The 19,321-nt window shown below is 37.3% G+C and overlaps 1 protein-coding gene across 1 annotated transcript in view; it reads right to left on the bottom strand.

The window, feature by feature from the left end:
• Positions 1–19,321, bottom strand: part of LOC131435358 (neuroligin-4, X-linked-like) — a 413,817-nt gene that overhangs the window by 312,871 nt on the left and 81,625 nt on the right. The window contains exon 2 of the mRNA XM_058603165.1: positions 17,778–18,008. The gene's annotated coding sequence lies outside the window, so the exon portion shown is untranslated. The remainder of the gene's footprint in view (positions 1–17,777; positions 18,009–19,321) is intronic.

The following is a 19,321-nucleotide window of genomic DNA, read 5'->3' as shown; positions in this document are numbered from 1 at the left end:
TTCATACAATTTCCTGAGTTTTATTTGGATCCGACTTTCCGGAATTACAACGAAATATGTGAAAATTTATGAAAAAAATGCGCAAATAATTTTCTCAGATAACCGATTTTTACAAACTTAGAAGCAAATAAAAGGTCTTCAAATTCTTTGAAAAGTCCCCGAAAAGGTGAGCCAGATCCGACTTCCGGTTCCGGTATTACAGTGCGATTAGTGAAAATTTGGCCATTGTCTTTAAATATAATGTGTAATTGCATCCTGATCCTACTTCCGGTTCCGAAATTATAAAGCGATGAGTATCAAAACATTCACATTCAAAATGATGATGCAAAACTGGTACACGTCGGTACGTGCAGCTTTGCTCCGTTCACAGCGTGCTTTGTTCAATTTCGTCTAGCGTTCAGGATTGCCACATTAAAATTTATATTTTTCAGGTGAAAAATATGTAAATTTCTGATTCTTTTCATTAATTTGTACCTACTTGTTAGTGTTATTACAAGATCATGATAACGATGCTTTTCTATAAAAGTACACTTATTGCTTTTCTCATATAGAAAGTTTATTCAATCACTTGAAAAATTGAATAGTAGAAATTGGCCCGAAGGGCTAAGTGTTCTATATCATTCGACACAGTTCATCAAGCTGAGCAATGCATGTGGCTTTGTGTGTATGTGTGTGAGTTTGTGTCAAATAATCTCACTCATAAAATAAAAAATCTCATAGTCCCATGGGTTGCTATTGAAATTCACACCGTCACTTAGAGCGACGAAGAGTAAAATTCTTCTAGATTTGGCTTGAAACTGATTCAATTTGTAGGCAATATTAGTTACTTACTAAACGAACCGACTTTGGCTATACTGGTTACAAGTTCCCGGTTCCAGAGGTACCAGAAGTAGTGGTCAAAAAGTTCAAAAAGAGACTCACTCAATTTTCACAGAGATGATTTGATCGATTTCCTCAAACAGGCTAAAATAAAAGTTCCTATAGTCTCATAGATTGCTGTTTAATTTCATCCGGGTCCGGTTCAGAACTATAGGGTAAAGTGTTTTTAATAATTTATTGCGACGATGCAACATAAACATTCTTATTAACTTGACGTAACTGTTTACAATTTGATAAGGTTATTATAGGCTATTACCAAAGAAAGTTTCTTATTTTATCAAAGATTGAAAAAAAAATCCTTCATAAAATTTTCTGGTGATATTTTTGAAAATATAAGTAATATGAGAAAGACATCATTACACCACTAGGTGGAGTTAAGAATGTTTTTTTTTGTCAATACGACTTTCTTTACTATAGGGTGCTTTATCAAAATTTACTCTGTACAAGAATTGGTAGAACTTAATTGTGAATATCTTTTGTTGTATGTAAGACAGTAATGTAATGTCTCCTCCATACCTTCGAAAATATGTTCAACAATTTTTGATGAAATTTAGAGTAGTATAAAATAAGTACAAATAACTCAAAATTGAAAGTTTTTAAAACATTTGGTATGAACAAGCATTAAGGAAATTCAGTGCCAAAATAAGGCGCGCAAAATTCCAAATCGTGCAAAACCGACACATAGAAATACGGAATATTACCAGTGATTGAGTACTGTAGGCTTACGACACGTTTTGCTCTCTAGTTATACAGGTTCTATCTATAAATGATTATAAACTATGAGTATTGTTAATTGACTAATATGAGGAAGACATATTTGTGCATGCTGTTTAAGAAGGTCAATTTAGACTGCTCCATATTAACTTTTTCCAAGGCATTAACGAGCCGCACAGAGTACGATTCGTTTCGATACTGATTCTTGTTTTGTGTAAAAGCTTAACTTAACTGCGAACACACACAGGCATCGATGAGCAGAATTCCTACGAAAACCATGAACTTATGTATACGAAACTATCGTTTCAGTTAAGGGAAACCTGATAATGGCTCGGAAAATGGGCAAAATCACACCTGGCTCATTATTTTCTTTTTTTTTATGACACTTTACCATCTTTGTGGCATTCGTGTCAGCACAGGGCTCATTAGTAGTTGAAGTTTCGAACACCAACTATCTAAAGCATATAGTTTTATCTATTCGAATCGATGCAAAGAAATATTTCCAAACAGTAGGTAATTTGATACCAGGATTTTGTTTAAAACCGGTTGAACTGTAGATATTCAAAACCTGATAACTGTTTGTCGGGTATTATTTTCCGTGTTTTGAAAGTAAAAACGAAAAAAGACGGGATCCCACGTAAAACAAGAATAGGCTGTCCGCAGAAAGATTACAGCTATCTATGTTCCATCGAATCAGATGAACTTATTATAAAAAGATCCATAAATTCTGTGGAGAAAAAAACTATTGTACGACTGTAGATATCTACGATCTCATCTAGCGAATGCGGATACTGTCAAAATTCACAGCACGACCACTCCAACGTTCAACCTCTGCACCGTCATTAAAGCCAGCCCGGTCAGCCATTCACCAACACAACCCACAAACCCGTGCTGGATTGGATTGGACGCGGGCCATATGACCGTAAAATTAAACCCTGATAGGATGCAACCAGCGTGATCCATTCGGTGGTTGTGGCAGGTCAACAGCTTCAGCGTCGAATGCTCCGATTGTTGCTGCAGCTACATGCATATATTGATGGGTAGAAGGAGAACTTTTTCTGGTTTGGACGCGTCAGTAGTCCCGGAAAATGGGTAGGAAAATATTCAAATAATAAAACGGAATATAAAAAGTAGCGGAGGAATAGAGGAACCAACGCCGGATGAGAATTCGAGCTCTACTGAACGAGTAACGGAGGGACGGTGGTCGGAAGCATTAGCAGTACTTGGATGCTTGCACTAGTAACATAAAGCGAAACATGCGAAAGGGAGCAGAATTTGTTGCATTGTAAAAAATGCATGCTCCACTACATTGTGGTAGATTGCAGTTGCTATTACGGGGGCAGTCATTGAAAATGCATCACTGAGTGCTGGACATAAAAACACTTGGAAAGTGGTTCTATCTCTGAGCTACTACGAGGAAGCGCTACAGCTAATGAAATTTGTGTTTGAGTGAACATTTTCAAGCAAACATGTACAATTTAAAAATAAAATAGTGGTGATTGTGAAAGTTGTTGAAGTGACTTTGATTTCACAGCTGAGCTGAAGTAGATCTCCCGTAGTTGCACTTCGTGATTGACCGAATGAGTGGAAATGTACAATGAACCAAGAAAATGAAGCTTGGGAGAAGCAAATCATTTTCACTGTAAATACCCACTCACTCCTAACTTTTTATTAAATGATCAATAACGACGCTGGCTACGACCAAAGGCTGTGCTACTGAGGGAAAGGAAGGAATGTTAGTCCGATACTCGTTGTCTCTAGAGACCGCGGGTACCATTGTATCTTCACGAGCATCACAGGATAGGAGATTTGTTAGTAGGGAGGGAAAGAGATCCGGATATGTTTTGGTAAACAATATGATCTCAACAAAACCTGATTTTCGATACTCAGGAGGAATATAATAAGTAAGAAAAATATAAAATATCTCCAAAGAACGATCTCACCAGTATCCCTTTTCTCCTGCTCGCTCTGCTGTCAGCAATGCGAAATGAAACACGACCACTGAAAGAATAAAATAAAAACACTGGGACAAATTACTTAAATAATCAGCGCTAGAAAGTTTTCATTGAATGTCCCTGCAGAGTTCACCCGGATTGTTCAGTCTACAGCTATGAATTGCTTCCATGAGCCGAACATTGAATCATTATGAGTAAACTGTTTTTTATTCATTCAAATTTTGGCATTATCACGAAAACTATTGTTCAGAAGTTTAAGCATCTCGAAAAAAGTCCTCATGCAAAATTTGAGCTAAATCGGACATGGGTAAGGGGTGCTGCCCAGCGGTTAAAGTTTGAAAATTTTCGATCTTGAAAAAGCACCATAGGGGGGAGTACATGAAATTTCCGAAATCGAAAATTTTTGTTGATGCCAAAAATCTTAAAATTGCATGAAGCGTCGAGATTTAGTGTTACATAAAAAACGCAAATGTCAAGCACTAGTTTGGAAAAATGACGCTGACTGTGTGTCATAAACACTGAAGCATGCTTTTGTGAACTACTCGAATAAATCTGAATCAATTGGTGTCGAATTAGTATCCGAAATTATTTAATAAAAATATGAAATATATTTTCATGAGACTGTTATGAAAGAAGGGAAAGGCATTATCACACCACTAGGTGGATTAAGAAGGGTTTTTTCTCATCGTTTTTCATATTTTTTGACAAAATCTGTAATTTTAAGATGAAATGATATTTTTCATGAACGAGACAGATTACGATATCAATAAGGCTAAAAAATTTAATTTACACACAATATTTGGTCATGTGTATGTGCGTCAAAATATGACTAGCAATTTTCGCACCAGCCATTCTGAGACTTCCGATTTCGAGGCTGGTGCAATCCAAGCCAGATTGCACCCGTATAACTGGGGATATGTACCTCAAATCAAATGCGATGTAAACGACGGTTGTAACTTTAAAAACTATCATTTTCTTCGCTATTTTTCGCGCAAGACAAAAAGTGGGCAAGCACTGTGAAGTAGCTATTAAGTTTTTCTTCGTGCTCCAAATACGAGGTGTGTTCAAAAAGTACCCGGAATTCCCATTTTTCTAAAAAAATATTCATTTATTCGTCTACATCTATATGGTCCCCTTCAAAGTAATCCCCCCTAGATATAATACAGCCAGCGTTTTTTCCAGTCTTCGAAACACCCCTGATAGTCACTTTTTGTAATGCTCTGTAGCACTCTCAGCGATTCTGCCTTTATCTCTTCAATCGATGAAAAACGCTGTCCTTTCATGGGTCTCTTCAACTTTGGGAACAGGAAAAAATAACACGGAGCGATATCTGGTGAATAAGGAGGTTGGGGCATGATTAAAGTCTTGTTTTTAACCAAAAAATCACGAATTCAGCAGTTTTGAAACGAATTTCGCTGCCACTCGTTTCATACTCAAAAAATTTGAAAAAATATGATGGCATGAGAAAACTGATATGCCAACTTCATCAGCAACTTCTCTAATAGTGATTCGGCGATCATCCATAATAATTTTTTCCACTTTTCCCACAATTTCATAGATTATTGACGTGCTGGGTCGACCGGAGCACTCGTAAACACTTGTTTTTTTCATAGCAGACTCACTGTAGGCTCTCTGTAACATTACGCACACTTGGTTACACTTTATTTCATTTTTCACGCAAAATTTAATACAAATTCTTTGACTCTTCAATTCTTCCATTGTTTAAACTAACAAAAATCGCCGAGCTCAAAATAACACGTCTACACCAGCCGCTACAAGACAAAATGTAAACAATGAATACAGCTGAAAATTTCACCATACACTAGGGACATATGTACCAACACAATAAAAAAAATTTTTGACCACCGGACTCTCCAGACGCGCGCAATTAAAAAATTCCGGGAACTTTTTGAACAGGAAAATTTGCATGAAATTAGATGGAAATGCACATATATTTTTATTCTGTGTATATTGTACTGATATATCGCAATTTTTAGAGCATTGTGATGATCATCACTCACTTAGAAAACATTGTTCAAATTTTGGCCTCTTTATATGCGCATAATAAGAAGCATGTAATATTGAATCAAATTATCAGTTTTTTGGCTAATCCAGGATTTACTTGCGGTAAGTCCTTTTGTCGTGGGACGATCGATATGGCTTTATAAAAACGGAAATCGACTTTTACCAGTGACCTTATTCTACATACGATACATTTAATATAAACCTAACTCGAAAATTCTATTGGCTCAGATTTTATATCTTCACATGAACTTCACATGTTAGGCCTACGCAAAAAGAAATCATGAAATTTACACGACGTGTAAATCAATAGTAACATGGAATAGACTTGAGTGAATCGAAAGGTTAATTGAAAAAACCATCTTCGATGCAAAATTAAATGGGATTGCATTGAATTTTCAATGACTAGAAGAAATATATCTTTCATTTAACTCTTAATTTTGCGATTAAATTACATTGAAACGTACAGAATTGAAAAATAACGTTATGTTCAATTGTCTGCTACAAATATGTGCATGAAAATAGATGTTAATCCACAAAATATTTTTATGTGTGTACAGGGTCCGGCACTCGAAGTGTAACCAATTAAAAAGGCCATAAATTCAGTTTTAAAAATTACTTTTACTTAATTCAAAGTACAAAATGTGTACAAATAATACAAAATTCAGAATCAATTCACTTTTGCTCGATATGACCACCTTTTGCCTTGACTATTCCCTTGAGACGGTCAAAAAACGAATCGCAAGTTGCCGAATGTGACTTGCAGGTATTTAGGCCCACTCGCGGACAATAACTTTTTTCAGCGCCTCGAGACTGGTGTATCTTTTAGTTCGGACTTTGCTCTCCAAAATGGCCCAAAGAGAATAATCCATTGGATTCGCATCTGGTGAATTCGAGAGCCATTGTGTGGACGTGATGAAGTTCGGAACGTTGTTTTTCAGCCATTCTTGGTTCACTCGAGCTTTGTGAGACGGTGCCGAGTCCTGCTGAAACGTCCATGGTCTGCCACCGAAATGTTTGGCTGCCCACGGCTTCAAAGCAACCTCCAGAATACTTTCCCGATAATATGTCGCATTTACCTTGACGCCAGGCTCGATGAAAACGATTGGAGAGCGCCCATCTGCGGTTACAGCGGCCCAAACCATTATCTGTTGCAGGTGCTGCCTCCTGGTGGCCAATCGATGACTCAAATTCTCGTATGAACGGTCGGTCAAGTAAACCCTATCGTTTTGAGAGTTTACGAATTGCTCAATTGGAAAAATTTTCTCGTCAGAAAATACAATGTTCGGAAATTGACCGCTTTCGGCCAAACGAAGCAACTCCTTCGCTCTCTCAAGTCAAGATTTTTTTTTCGCGTTCACTTTTGGCAAAATGCTTTCTTGCGCTTGTAAACAATACAACTCCGAACTGTTATTAAGCAAATTTCTAGAGAGCTGATGCCCGTGCGTCAGCTGCGCGAGCGGTCTGAAGTTGGTTACACTTCGAGTGCCAAACCCTGTATAATTTACACTCGATTAAAGACTGTCCCAGAAAGTAAGGACGCAACCAAAAACCGCTGCCATTTCGCAATGGTTCAGAATCTGTCAATTTTTATGGCTGCGTTCTGTTGTTCACACTCTTCTCTAATCACTTGTGCAGTTGTTTATTCGTTTTCATTAGTTTGTTTCGAAATGCGTGAACTTTCGGCAGAACAACGTCGAAAAATTGTGTACAAATGGTGCACAGAACACGGACTGTCACTGAGAAAGATAGCAAAAATGGAAGGAGTAAGTGAAAAAGCCGTCCGAAATGCAATCAGGAAGTTCGGTGAGGATAACACCTTTGAGGATAAACCGAAAACGGGTCGAAAAAAAAGTCCTGCTAACCCTCAGTTGGAAAAACGTATACTGAAGGCGTTCGAGCAAAAGAAGGAGGTTGCATTTCGGGATGTGGTCAAAAAAGTGGGCACTTTGAAGTCAAATGTTCTTCGTGCTAAAGAACTTTGAATCTTCGAACCTATAAGAAGCAGAAACAACCAAAACGTAGTCCGAAACAAGAAGCATCAGGCCGAGGGTTCGAAAGCTGTACAATATGATTCTTGCTGGAAATTTGAACTGCATAATCATGGACGAAGAAACCTACGTGAAACTCGATTACAAATCACTGCTGGGACCACAATATTATACGGTGCGAGAAGGGCAAGTGTTAAACTAGTCCGAGACATCGATTGAAGTCGAAAAATTTGGTAGGAAATCTATGGTCTGGCAAGAAATTTGTAGCTGCGGTAAGATTTCGAAACCCTTCATCACAGCGAAATATACATCAAGGAATGTTTACAAAAACGACTTCTACCCATGATTCGAATCCACAAGGATCCAGTTGTTTTCTGGCCAGATCTTGCTTCTTGCCACTACTCGAAATCAACTGTAGAATGGTATACTACCAAAAATGTCACTTTCGTCCCAAAAGACATGAATCCACCAAATTGCCCACAACTTCGACCAATTGAGGAATTTTGGGCATTAACAAAGGCACATCTTAGGAAACATGTCTCGGCAGCCGAACCTATTCAACAGTTCGACAAAGATTGAAAAAAAGTGTCAAAACTTGTCGCCAAGAAGTCTATACGGAATTTAATGAGGAACGTTCGCAATAATATTCTGTTGTTGTAGTCTAATATTATCAGTATATCGAATATAATTTGAATATGTAACGCTTGTGAATTATTAACAGCGAAATCAAAAAAAATCACAAATCACATCTTATAACATGTAAAATCAAAACAAAAATTTCGAACTGTGCGGCAAAAACTTTCTGCTATACACATCTGAAAATCTTTGCTACTCGACGGGTATGAAGAACAGATTTTCCTTTTACATCGCATATACCATTAGCCTGTAACTGAGGAACTTCTTGAAAAGATTCTAGATGTATGGATATTAAAGTCTCGTAGCATTTCCAAACTACACTTCGGGTGAATTATTAATAATCTACACAGGACTTGAACATTCACTGGCACTGAAATTACAAAAAGCAAGGGATTCCACAAAAAATTAACCATTGCTTTTACAGCAGTAACAATCAATTTAAAGTAAATTCAATGAGATTCTCACAATTTTATTTATTATGATGGTCAATTTTTTTTCGACATTGCAATATTGATACCACCATGTGATTAGGGCATATTGTACGATAGGCCCTTCAATAGTTGTAAAATATAATGCTTTATTTACATGTATACACAAATCTATCTTTTATTTCCGGAATGATGTTGCTGGGAAACGAAAAATTATATACTACTCCAACGTAGTCATTCATTAGTATATCATACACTCTAATTATTTCTTAGTTATTTATCTTTAAATATCGTATACTCTGTAGCTTTATTGCATGCGAAAAGTTAGGATTTTTAATTGATGCGATGCTTAACAGTCTATTCATTTTAGCATAATTAGTTTGTTCACCATCTATTTTATTGTTTGTAGCAATACATTGACATATGTTTCCAAGGGTCACTATGAATTTTCGAACAGTAACAATAATTCGCTTTGTTTTTCTCAAATATATTTTACTGAAATTACGAAGCTATGCGGTTTTTATGCACTTTTTGAGCGATTTTATTTAATTTGTTCGAAATCTTTAGTTTTATGTAGTTTTGGTATTCCTGGCTACTATATTACAAATATAAAATAATGTTGAACAATACAATAATGCAAATCTGTAAATCGTGGAAAATTTCCAACCATTAACTAGTCCACAGTCGTAGCACAATTTATGACAACAGTTCAATTTCCGCCTATCAATCTTTTAACTCACTAAACTTTTACCCTCTTTTAATGCGGCTCACTTTGTAACAAGAATATCGTTCCTTCCGAAGAATCCACTGAGTCGCGTAAAAGCTTTGCCACAAAAAAAAATGGTGAACATTGTACTCGACCTTTCGAGTCGGTAGAAGGGAGAGAACCGGTTGTGCATCATTGCGCCTAGATGCTGGCAAAAGCAGCTCCTTCATTATAGTAGCGTGGTCACAGAAACAAATCTCGGCTGTACGATTCCGCGCCATTGCGGCGGCGGCGACAGCGTTCACTGTACCAAAGCATGGCATTTCCGAACAAGGCTTTGAAAAACAAAATGAAATTGAGGTTAACGTCTTCGTGACTGTAATTAAAAGTTGTCGGTACCCCAACTTCGATGCCCGTTGGATAAAATCGTCCCCGGCGGCGCCACTCGGTGTGAAATGAATGGAGGAAAAGTGTTGAACTTAACCAAGAGTATCATCATTTTTACCGCTGGGGCAGGTTTCCGAGTAATGCAGTCGACCGCAAATTTGCTCCATAATGGTATCCTTGTTTCAGTTTCCCATTTTGCCAAGCAATACTCGACACTGAAGGGAATGGAAGATCAACTGCGAGCTCTTTATTTCTCAACGACGAAATAGCCGAGACGCCAGTCGTATCCAACCGAGATGAGGTTGAACCTGAAAAAAGTTCTCTCTCTCATAAATAAGTAGTCTACTCGACGATGGAGGCTCGGTTTCTCCTTGGGAAAAGAAACAAAACAGGTTGGTGTTACCGATTTTTTTTTCTATTTTCACTGTTACCGCAATTTGTCGGAACATCAGCCTTTGCATGTTTCGAACTTACGGTCAGCGTCATAGAGGAAGAAAAAAGACGAAGAATTAACTTTTTTTTTTGTGAATGATTCTAGATAAGTTCATCGCTGCAAATTAAAACGGCATTTATGACACTTAATGAGCTCCGCTGAAACGGACATTTTCATTTAAATGTTGTGAATTAGTTCCAACAGAGTGATCCAGTAAATTGCTGCTGAATAGTCTTGAACATTTGAGTTCAAATGAGGGCAAATTCTAGAGTTCTGAACACAATCACATCGACTGGTTTTATGTACAAAAATCTGTTTTAATCCACCTAGTAGTGTAATGATGCCTTTCTCATGTATATAATATTGTGGCATTCTATTCAGAATTTCTCATACAGAATAAAAAAGTGCTTTGATTGAGTAAGGCATCCTTAAGAAAACGAAATGGGTTCATTATTATATGCACTTCCGTCACCGGAACCCGAGAACCGGTATAATCAAAGTCGGTTCGTACGGCCACCGCACTCTAGATTACGATTTAAATGTTTGTTGCATCCGAAAATATTTTAGGTGACGGTGTACAATATTGAACACACTTTACCCTATAACTCCGGAACCGGAAGTCGGATCCGGATGAAACTCAGGAACTACGTATGGGACCGGAGACCTTTCATTTGAATATAAGTTCGTGGAAATCGGTCAAACCATCGCTGAAAAAAGTGAGTGAGATCCATTTTGGTATATATGACCACTATTTCCTGTACTTCCGGAACCGGATACCGGGAACCAAGATAGCCGGTATCGGTTTGTTTAGTTGCCTACTGATAACGACTATCGATTTGTGTAGTTTTGAGACCAGTTTAGAAAAATTTTTACGTTTTTTGTTTCGCCGGTTTAAATGACGGTGTACAATATTGAACACACTTTACCCTATAACTCCGGAACCGGAAGTCGGATCCGGATGAAACTCAGGAATTACGTATGGGACCGGAGATCTTTCATTTGAATATAAGTTCGTGGAAATCGGTCAAACCATCGCTGAGAAAAGTGAGTGGGATCCATTTTGGTATATATGACCACTATTTCCGGTACTTCCGGAACCGGATACCGGGAACCAGGATAGCCGGTATCGATTTGTTTAGTTGCCTACTGATAACGACTATCGATTTGTGTAGTTTTGAGACCAGTTTAGAAAATTTTTTACGTTTTTTGTTTCGCCGGTTTAAATGACGGTGTACAATATGTAACACACTCTACCCTATAATTCCGGAACCGGAAGTCGGATCCGGATGAAATTCAGGAATTCCGTATGGGACCACGAGACCTTTGATTTGAATCTAAGTTTGTCAAAATCTGTTCAGCCAACTCCGAGAAAACCTAGTGAGATTATTTGACACATACACACACACACACACACACACACACACACACACACACACACACACACACACACACACACACACATTGCTCAGCTCGATGAACTGAGTCGAATGGTATATGACACTTGGCCCTCCGGGCCAATTTTCACTAGTCGGTTTTTCAAGTGATTGCATAACCTTTCTCTATGAGAAAGGCAAAAATACGACGAAGTACATACTCACGTGATCGAATTTAATATTTTCTATGGTCTAATGATGCCGATTTGAAAAATTTCCATTGTCTTTAGGAGTAGTCACCAAGGCTGTAGTCCGTTGTTTCACGTTAGTGATCAGAGGTTTGAATTGAGTTCTTTCCCTTCCGAAAACCAAGTAAGGAGGAATCTACCTCTCCAAGCGCGTATGTAATACATGAATACCATTTCGTATACCGGAGAAATAACTCCCCCACTCCTCACCTTTCGATGATAAGAACCTCTTCGTACTGCGCCATGGGCTTTTGAACAAAGCTATCGTTCAAGCTCAGGGATAAGTCATGTACACGCACGTCTATATCATTGTCTTCAGCATTCAGCACGGGTAGGTTATACTTGTTATGCTCAACCCAGTGGACTTTATTATTTTCGCCGGGAGGTTTCAATTTCGCTAAATTAAGATAAAAATACTACCCTTCGCTGAAGTTGATAAACAAACAACCTTGATAATTTAATCGGCAGTATCGGTGTTTTGTGTTCTTTAGATTTTCTCATTTCGAGATCGTCTTATTGTTAACTTTGTTTCTATAACCAAAATTGTAGCGGCACGTCTGTTTTGACCACGTAAGCGAACTCGACTCCGGAAATGTTATTTTGTATACATGAAGTAATGTGAATATGTGATTCCTGAATTTTGTTTGGATATGACCTCCAGTTTCGGAGTTACGGGCTAAAAAGTGCAAAAAAAAATCAAAATATGTGTACTAATTTTTCTCAGAGAAGGTCCTTCACCATATTTCTGAATTTCATCTGGATCCGACTTCCGGTTCCGGAATTAAAAGGTGAATAATGTAAAAAAATCCAATTTCAAATTACTTACTCGTTTTTCTCAGAAATGGCATAACCGATTTTAACAAACTTAGATTCAAATGAACGGTCTTATGGTCCTTTACAATACTTCTGAATTTCATTTGGATCTGACTTCCAGTTACGGAATTATAGGGTAAAGTGTATAAAATCTTTTATTCCATCATTTAGAGGAAACAAAAAAGTGAAAAAATCCCAAATCGGCCTCAAAACTACTCCAATCGTTAGTTATTTTCAGTAAACGGTCAACTAAACCGATTCCGGTTATTCTTTCAAGAATCGAAGAAAATTATTTTGAAAAAATACCACAGTATTATTTATAATGGTGTGATTGAAGGGCATGTGTTCATTATCTACGATACTTCCGGAACCGGTATTCAGGAATCAGCATAAATCAAAACGATTCGTATGGCCATGAATTAATTTAACGAATAAATTGGAATAGTTTTGAGCCCAACTTTGAACATTTTGTTGTTATCATCATCCTCTATGTTGGTTTGAATTCCAGAATCGGAAATTTTGTTTGGACCACAAGTATTTTAATTTAATTTTTGTTTATGGATTTCGTTTTGGCAGGAAAAGCGGTCGCAATATAAACATCGTGAAGACGAAAGAGTTTTGCTTCATGCAAAAAACCTAAGTCGCTGAAATGGGAAGTACTCTTCAACTCGCTATATCAGTTGGGCATTGCTCCATCCGATTACCATTTGATCCAATTCAGGAATTTAGTGAATCCATTGATCGAATCTAAAGAAAATAATTCTTCCAATGCGGTATCCGAGCTTTACCAGAAAGATTGTAAAATGTTGTAGATGTTGTAGTACTTTGAATAACGGCACTGTAATAATACTATCATAATAAATCAAGAAACTTTGAAGAGAAGTTATGAATTTATTTCAATACCCGATAGTTTGTGAGTCCCTATCTTTCTGACTGCATGACATATCTTTTCACAATCTCACAATTTTACCAGGAATTACAAAATTGCGGAAACAAAACATATCCAAATATCAAGAAATTTGCAATTTGAGTTAATATTGTGTTAATTGCAAAAAATCAATTTCTGAAAAAAATCTTTTTAGCTCATTATTACCATGCATGACGAATTCAGAGTGACATCCGCCAACACAGACATATCTTATGTCGTTTTCGCTTGATACTAAAACCTAACCCAGTTTCCATCGTAACTGCTGTCAAACCGTTCGTTTGTAGCTAGTTTCGAACCTAGTTTGAACATTGTTGAACTGAAAATCGATAAATAAATAAATATATAAATAAATATCACGTTTGCTCAAATCCCCGTTGTTAAGTGCGAATCCAACACAGTTTCTTGAAAAGTGTTTGTTTGATGAAACTACCCTAGGTTAGTTTCAGTTTTCTCAAGCGAATACGACATTACTTTCCATCACGGCTCTCGGAATTTTAAAATTACTTAAACAGCTCTCTATAATACGTATTTTTCTTAGAACTATTGAATTCATGAAGATCTCATTATACCAAAACTGCAGCATTATCTTCATACTATGCCGCCTAGCTATAAGTATTCCACCAAAGGAAAATCTCGAGCCAAATATGATTACGAGTGAAGCTTTTAGAAAATTTCAACAGACGTTCAGAATGGCAGTGTAATGCCAAAACTCTGCCTCTCACAAGATAAAACTTGACGAAAAGGTTTCTAATCCTATGGCAAAATATTTGTATCAATTCTCGGAAACTGTGTGTGTGATACATCTCATTTCACCCTAGAAATGCGGCATCGTTTCATGTTTCCCTGCATAATAAATCAGACACACTGCGGTTTTATGTTATTGCTATATAGCACAAACATCGGTTTCCAGCGACCGTTTGCTATATACCGAAAAGCCACAAGTCGAACCGAAATCCTCTTGCTTCGAGCTCAACGAATCAGAGTACAGTTTCGCCGTCGCGCATCCTTTCCTCAAAGACGGACAGAAACATGTCCATGAATCTGTTTAGCTTTCGTTTTCCATCAAAAACCCAAATTTCTACCACCCACTTCCGAAACAGTTCCTCTTCAGTTTTCGCTTTTTCCTTTGCCGGACTGTGACAGCGCAACCGCTATATTGCTTTATGAAAAATACATTAACAAAATTAAACTGCGATTAAAAATTCAACACCAAAAGGCGGTAATAAATCTTGACGGGTATGGGACATGGCTCATAACGGCCTGCAGTCTGTCTAGTGGTTTCTTTGTCGCTGTTTAGCCCCTTCTCTTTCTGGTGACGGGGATAGCCCGCGAATTGACGCGGAACAGAAATGTTCTGAGGTTCAAGGGTCCTATTCAAGTTCTCATTAAAATTATCAGTCCTGAGGGGAAAGAAAATTGATTTTCAATGGTTTCTATAAATCATTTGACAGAATTCTTTTATTTTATTTCGCGATTCGTCTTCGACTCATCAGTGCTGTAGCAGTGAAAATTAAACTACTATCTTCACCTAGCAGTTTGATTTGAACAGCTAAGCGGTCTCAAAGTCCATTCTATTTAAGAGACGACCTTTAGGCTTTTGCGTCAAAGCGCAATGTCTTTTCTGATGTCTTAAACGTACTTTGTTTGGGGGTTAGCAAAAAAATAACATCTCTATTTTTTCAAAGCGGTAGTGCACAAGTGCTTTCTATCAAAAAAAAAACCTCTTGTCAATCCACATAGTGGTGTGATAATCCGTTTATCTTGTCTTTCAAACAGTTTCATTTTACATAATTACCTTTATTATAACTTTATTCACTAAATGGGCTCAAATTCATTCGGAATAGTTCAAACTGATTCTAGGAGTTCCCGAAAGCGTTTTGCCTTTTTAAAGCTTCATTCACAGCTTACGAAAAATTTTTGAAATGTGCATCCGCAAATATAGAAATATTCCGAGCTCATCAAGCTAAGTCGAATGCTTTATAACACTAGGAGTCTGCGAAGCTCCGATCAAAAGTCGGTTTTTCCCGAAATACAACAAACTATAGAAAAAAATAAAAGTTTTCCTTTTCGTAGTGGCCTGTTAAATTTTGTCGCGATCATTTCATAACCTCTCAAAAATAGTTGAACGAACGCCGTTTGGTAACTAGTCTATTTACAGGTTCATTCCAGTTTGAATATATGATATTGAGTATATAAACTAACTACTAATATTTATCAAACATGAACTTTATTCAGCACAGGCTCAATCTTGACGTAAACTTGTAAATCATAATTTTTGACTCACTACGATTCATTAAAATCATTAACAAAATAAATTTTCAATGATTTGTTTTATACCGTTTCCGTTTATTGATCAGAGAAGACCGAGAGCTGACCCAGAGTCGACCAAACAACTTTTGATATATTTGTTTTAGCTCTAGATCGGACTCCAATCGCATAGTTTCGCTCTGAAAATTTTCGCGGGTCGCACCACAACATCCATGCGAGTTTGTTTATTTTTTAGTTTTCTTTTTTCTATGAGTTGTTGTTTAGGGCGCGTACCAAGTGTTCGTTTTATTCGGAGTGCCCTGTAATGAAAGGTGTATTCTGTTTTCCGCAAGTACAAATCGCTTGCCAAATTAAGAACTTGTTTGCGAACTTCGGCAGTCACATACAGGTTTCCTGGAACCTGGTTGAAGCCCACCTTCATATATGTCTCGTCATACATTACAGAATAATGTAGTTTCGTTAACTTTTGGCCGTACAACTCCCGGGCACGGTTTTTTGCGACCGTATTCTCATTCAGAGAGTAGCCTAATTGTGCGCTAGGAGACATAATCGTTTTTAAAATGTAAACGTTAACATATTTAATTCTGTCTCTCGTCCCGGTTTGGCGACTTCTGAACCTTAAACGTACATATTGCGGTTCGAGTCTTGGTATTCAGTACGAAATTCTTGCTCACATGCAGCTACATCTCGAACGGGGGCGTTCAGTTTCCCTAAGATCGAGGCATAATAAGTCTATCAACTGCTTCCAAATTGTTTGAATTAACTGTGAGCAATGAGATGCTCTAAACATAAAATCTCTGCTGAGCGGCACGGTTTTATCTCTAGGCAGCAATTCAATTCAATAATTATGGAATAAATAATTAAATAAATGAAAGCCCCAGCCACGCACTCGTGATCACTCTGGTTGAGCTGATGGCTTTTATCCGGATCTCAGCTCCCGACACAGATCCTTATTCTCAAAGTACTCGTGCAAAACATTTTCGCACACGCACTTTTTTTCATCGCAATTATAAAAACTTTTAGGCACCTGATGAAATCAACTCACAAAGTGTAAACAACACATATTTACTATGTCTACACATATGCAGAATTAAAGATCGAACCTAGGTAGACTGGGGGAAAGGATATTATCTAATCATGCTATGCTTACTCCTTGGGCGTTTGAGTGAAATTATAGGGAGTGAGAGCTATCACTACTGTTAGAAGATATTACAATGATTACAATAAGATAGGGTTAGGTAAAAGATAGGTAACAAATGCTTGTCACAGTTCAGTAGATAGACAAATAAGCTTCCAAGAGCAAGGAATCGGAATCATTATTGGAACAAGATTCGTCTTAGACGCAAAAAGGGCTATCACGTACATTAAAAACAACTCAACATGTAATTTAACGCCGTATAAATTGAAAAACAATAAATTGCTATATTTTAGGGGAAACGATGGATGCTTCTTTGAACACGTACTTTTTTATATACTGTTTCGCCAAGGTTGATAATTAGATTGAGTGCAAAAACTATATTGAGACTCAGATGATCAAATTCAAGAATAAATTTCCGCCTTCACTTTTTCAATTCGTCACCCTATTAAATAAACATGTGGACCGGAAATATAAAACTTATGAGCGCCTATTAATAACTTGAAGGGAGCGTTCGTAAGTCTTTTTTATACCTTCGACCGCACATGTTTCATTTCCTATCGAGCAGTGGCGTTCGGTCGGTTTTGTGAGCGCGAAGAAAAGGTCCCACTGAAAATTTTTCGCCCCCACAAAACGTTTAGCCTGGGGTCACCGCCCCCTTCGAAACCTCAACCCCTCCAACCCTCACAACCCCCATTCCTTGATACGACGCTGCTATCAAATGATAAATGGTGTGTTTAATTCTTCTTCCTTTCTATGCTAGCAAAAAAGCCATGCTAAAGTTTGAACTTAATTTATTCCTCTAATTAGCTAACCGTCATGAAATCGAGTTCAAATTTCTTGCATGAAGTAGGCACTTACGGAATGCTTCCCAGTAGTTTCGTGTGTTACCATACAGCGATACGGTTTTATTAGTACCGCACAACCTCAATCAAGACATTTTGCCACAATTCACAGTAGGACCTCTGTACACTCATAAAACCACAAACAAGCTCACACGACAATTCACTGAATGCTAAATCACACAAATTTCTTTTTTTTTCAATTCCTGTGCGGTCTATGCAAGCGTTATACCGATGGTTGAGTTCTTATCTGAAATTGAAACGAAATGGAAAAAAAGAAAATTAGCAACTAGTTGTGGTTAACATTCGAATGAAAGATAATGATCGTTGACATGCAATCAACCGAGCTGATTGGAGTCATCTTGATTACAGTCATTCCCACATGCACTGGTATTAAATCGATCATACCGATAGTAGGTTGATGTTAGGAAAATCGGGAAATGTCGCTTTCATGCAATCATCTTTGATCAGTTTGACTGACGTGTGCGTTCTCATCGTTTTCGTTAAAAAAACAAGATCGCAGAAATTTTTAGGAAAAAACATCGATGAAAAAAAAATGGAAAATTTAAAAAAAATTATCTTACTATAAAACATTAGAGCACACTAGTGTTCACTAAATTATAATAAAAAATGCTGTCTTAATCCACCTAGTGGTGTAATGATGCCTTTCTCATATTAGTTATATTTCCAAAAAATTCACTGGAAGATTCTGTCAAGAAAATTTTGTTTTCGATCTTGAATAAAATAAGAAACTATTTTTGGGTATAAACAAACATAACCTTTTCAATTTGTAAACAGTTATGTCAAGTTAATAAGAATTTTAGTTTATTTTTCATCGTCGCACTAAATGATTGAACACCTTTCGCCCTATAGATCTAGAACCGGAAGTCGGACCCGAATGAAATTAAGCACCAAGTTTGTGGGAATCGATCAAATCATCTCTGAGAAAATTGAGTGATTCTCGTTCTAGAGTTTTCGACCACTATTTCCATTACTAGGAACCAATATAGCCTAAGTCGGTTCGTTTAGTATGTAACTAATACATTGCTGCGAACGGAGCAAAGCCGCACGCACCGTCGCGTACTAGTTTTGCATCGTCATTGACGTCATGACGATTTGAATGTTTTAACACTCATCGCCCTATAATTTTGGAACCGCAAGTAGGATCAGGATAAATTGCACACCATATTTAAAGACAACGAGAGCTTTAATTTGAATCATGATTAATGAAAATCGGCTAACCGTTACTGAGAAATCGAATTGAGTTCCGTTTTATTGAGATTTTCTTCACTATTATCGGTGCTTTCGGAAACGGAAACCTGGGACTAGTAGTCCTAAAGTAGTTTTATGTATTCATTAACTAACAAGATCTGCCAACTAGATGGATTTAGCAATATAGTTTTATATATATGTGCATCTCGTTTCGCCATCGCTTGTGAAAAAATACTCATGAAATTGAAAGTTTTCACTAATCGCACTAAGAACTTTGTATGGGACCTTAAGACGTTTCATTTGAATCTAAGTTTGTGAAAACCGGTTCAGTCATCTCTGAGAAAATTGAGT

This window comes from Malaya genurostris, chromosome 3 (assembly GCF_030247185.1).
Source record: "Malaya genurostris strain Urasoe2022 chromosome 3, Malgen_1.1, whole genome shotgun sequence".
NCBI classification, from domain to species: Eukaryota; Metazoa; Arthropoda; class Insecta; order Diptera; family Culicidae; genus Malaya; species Malaya genurostris.
This window is presented reverse-complemented; position numbering and strand designations above follow the sequence as displayed.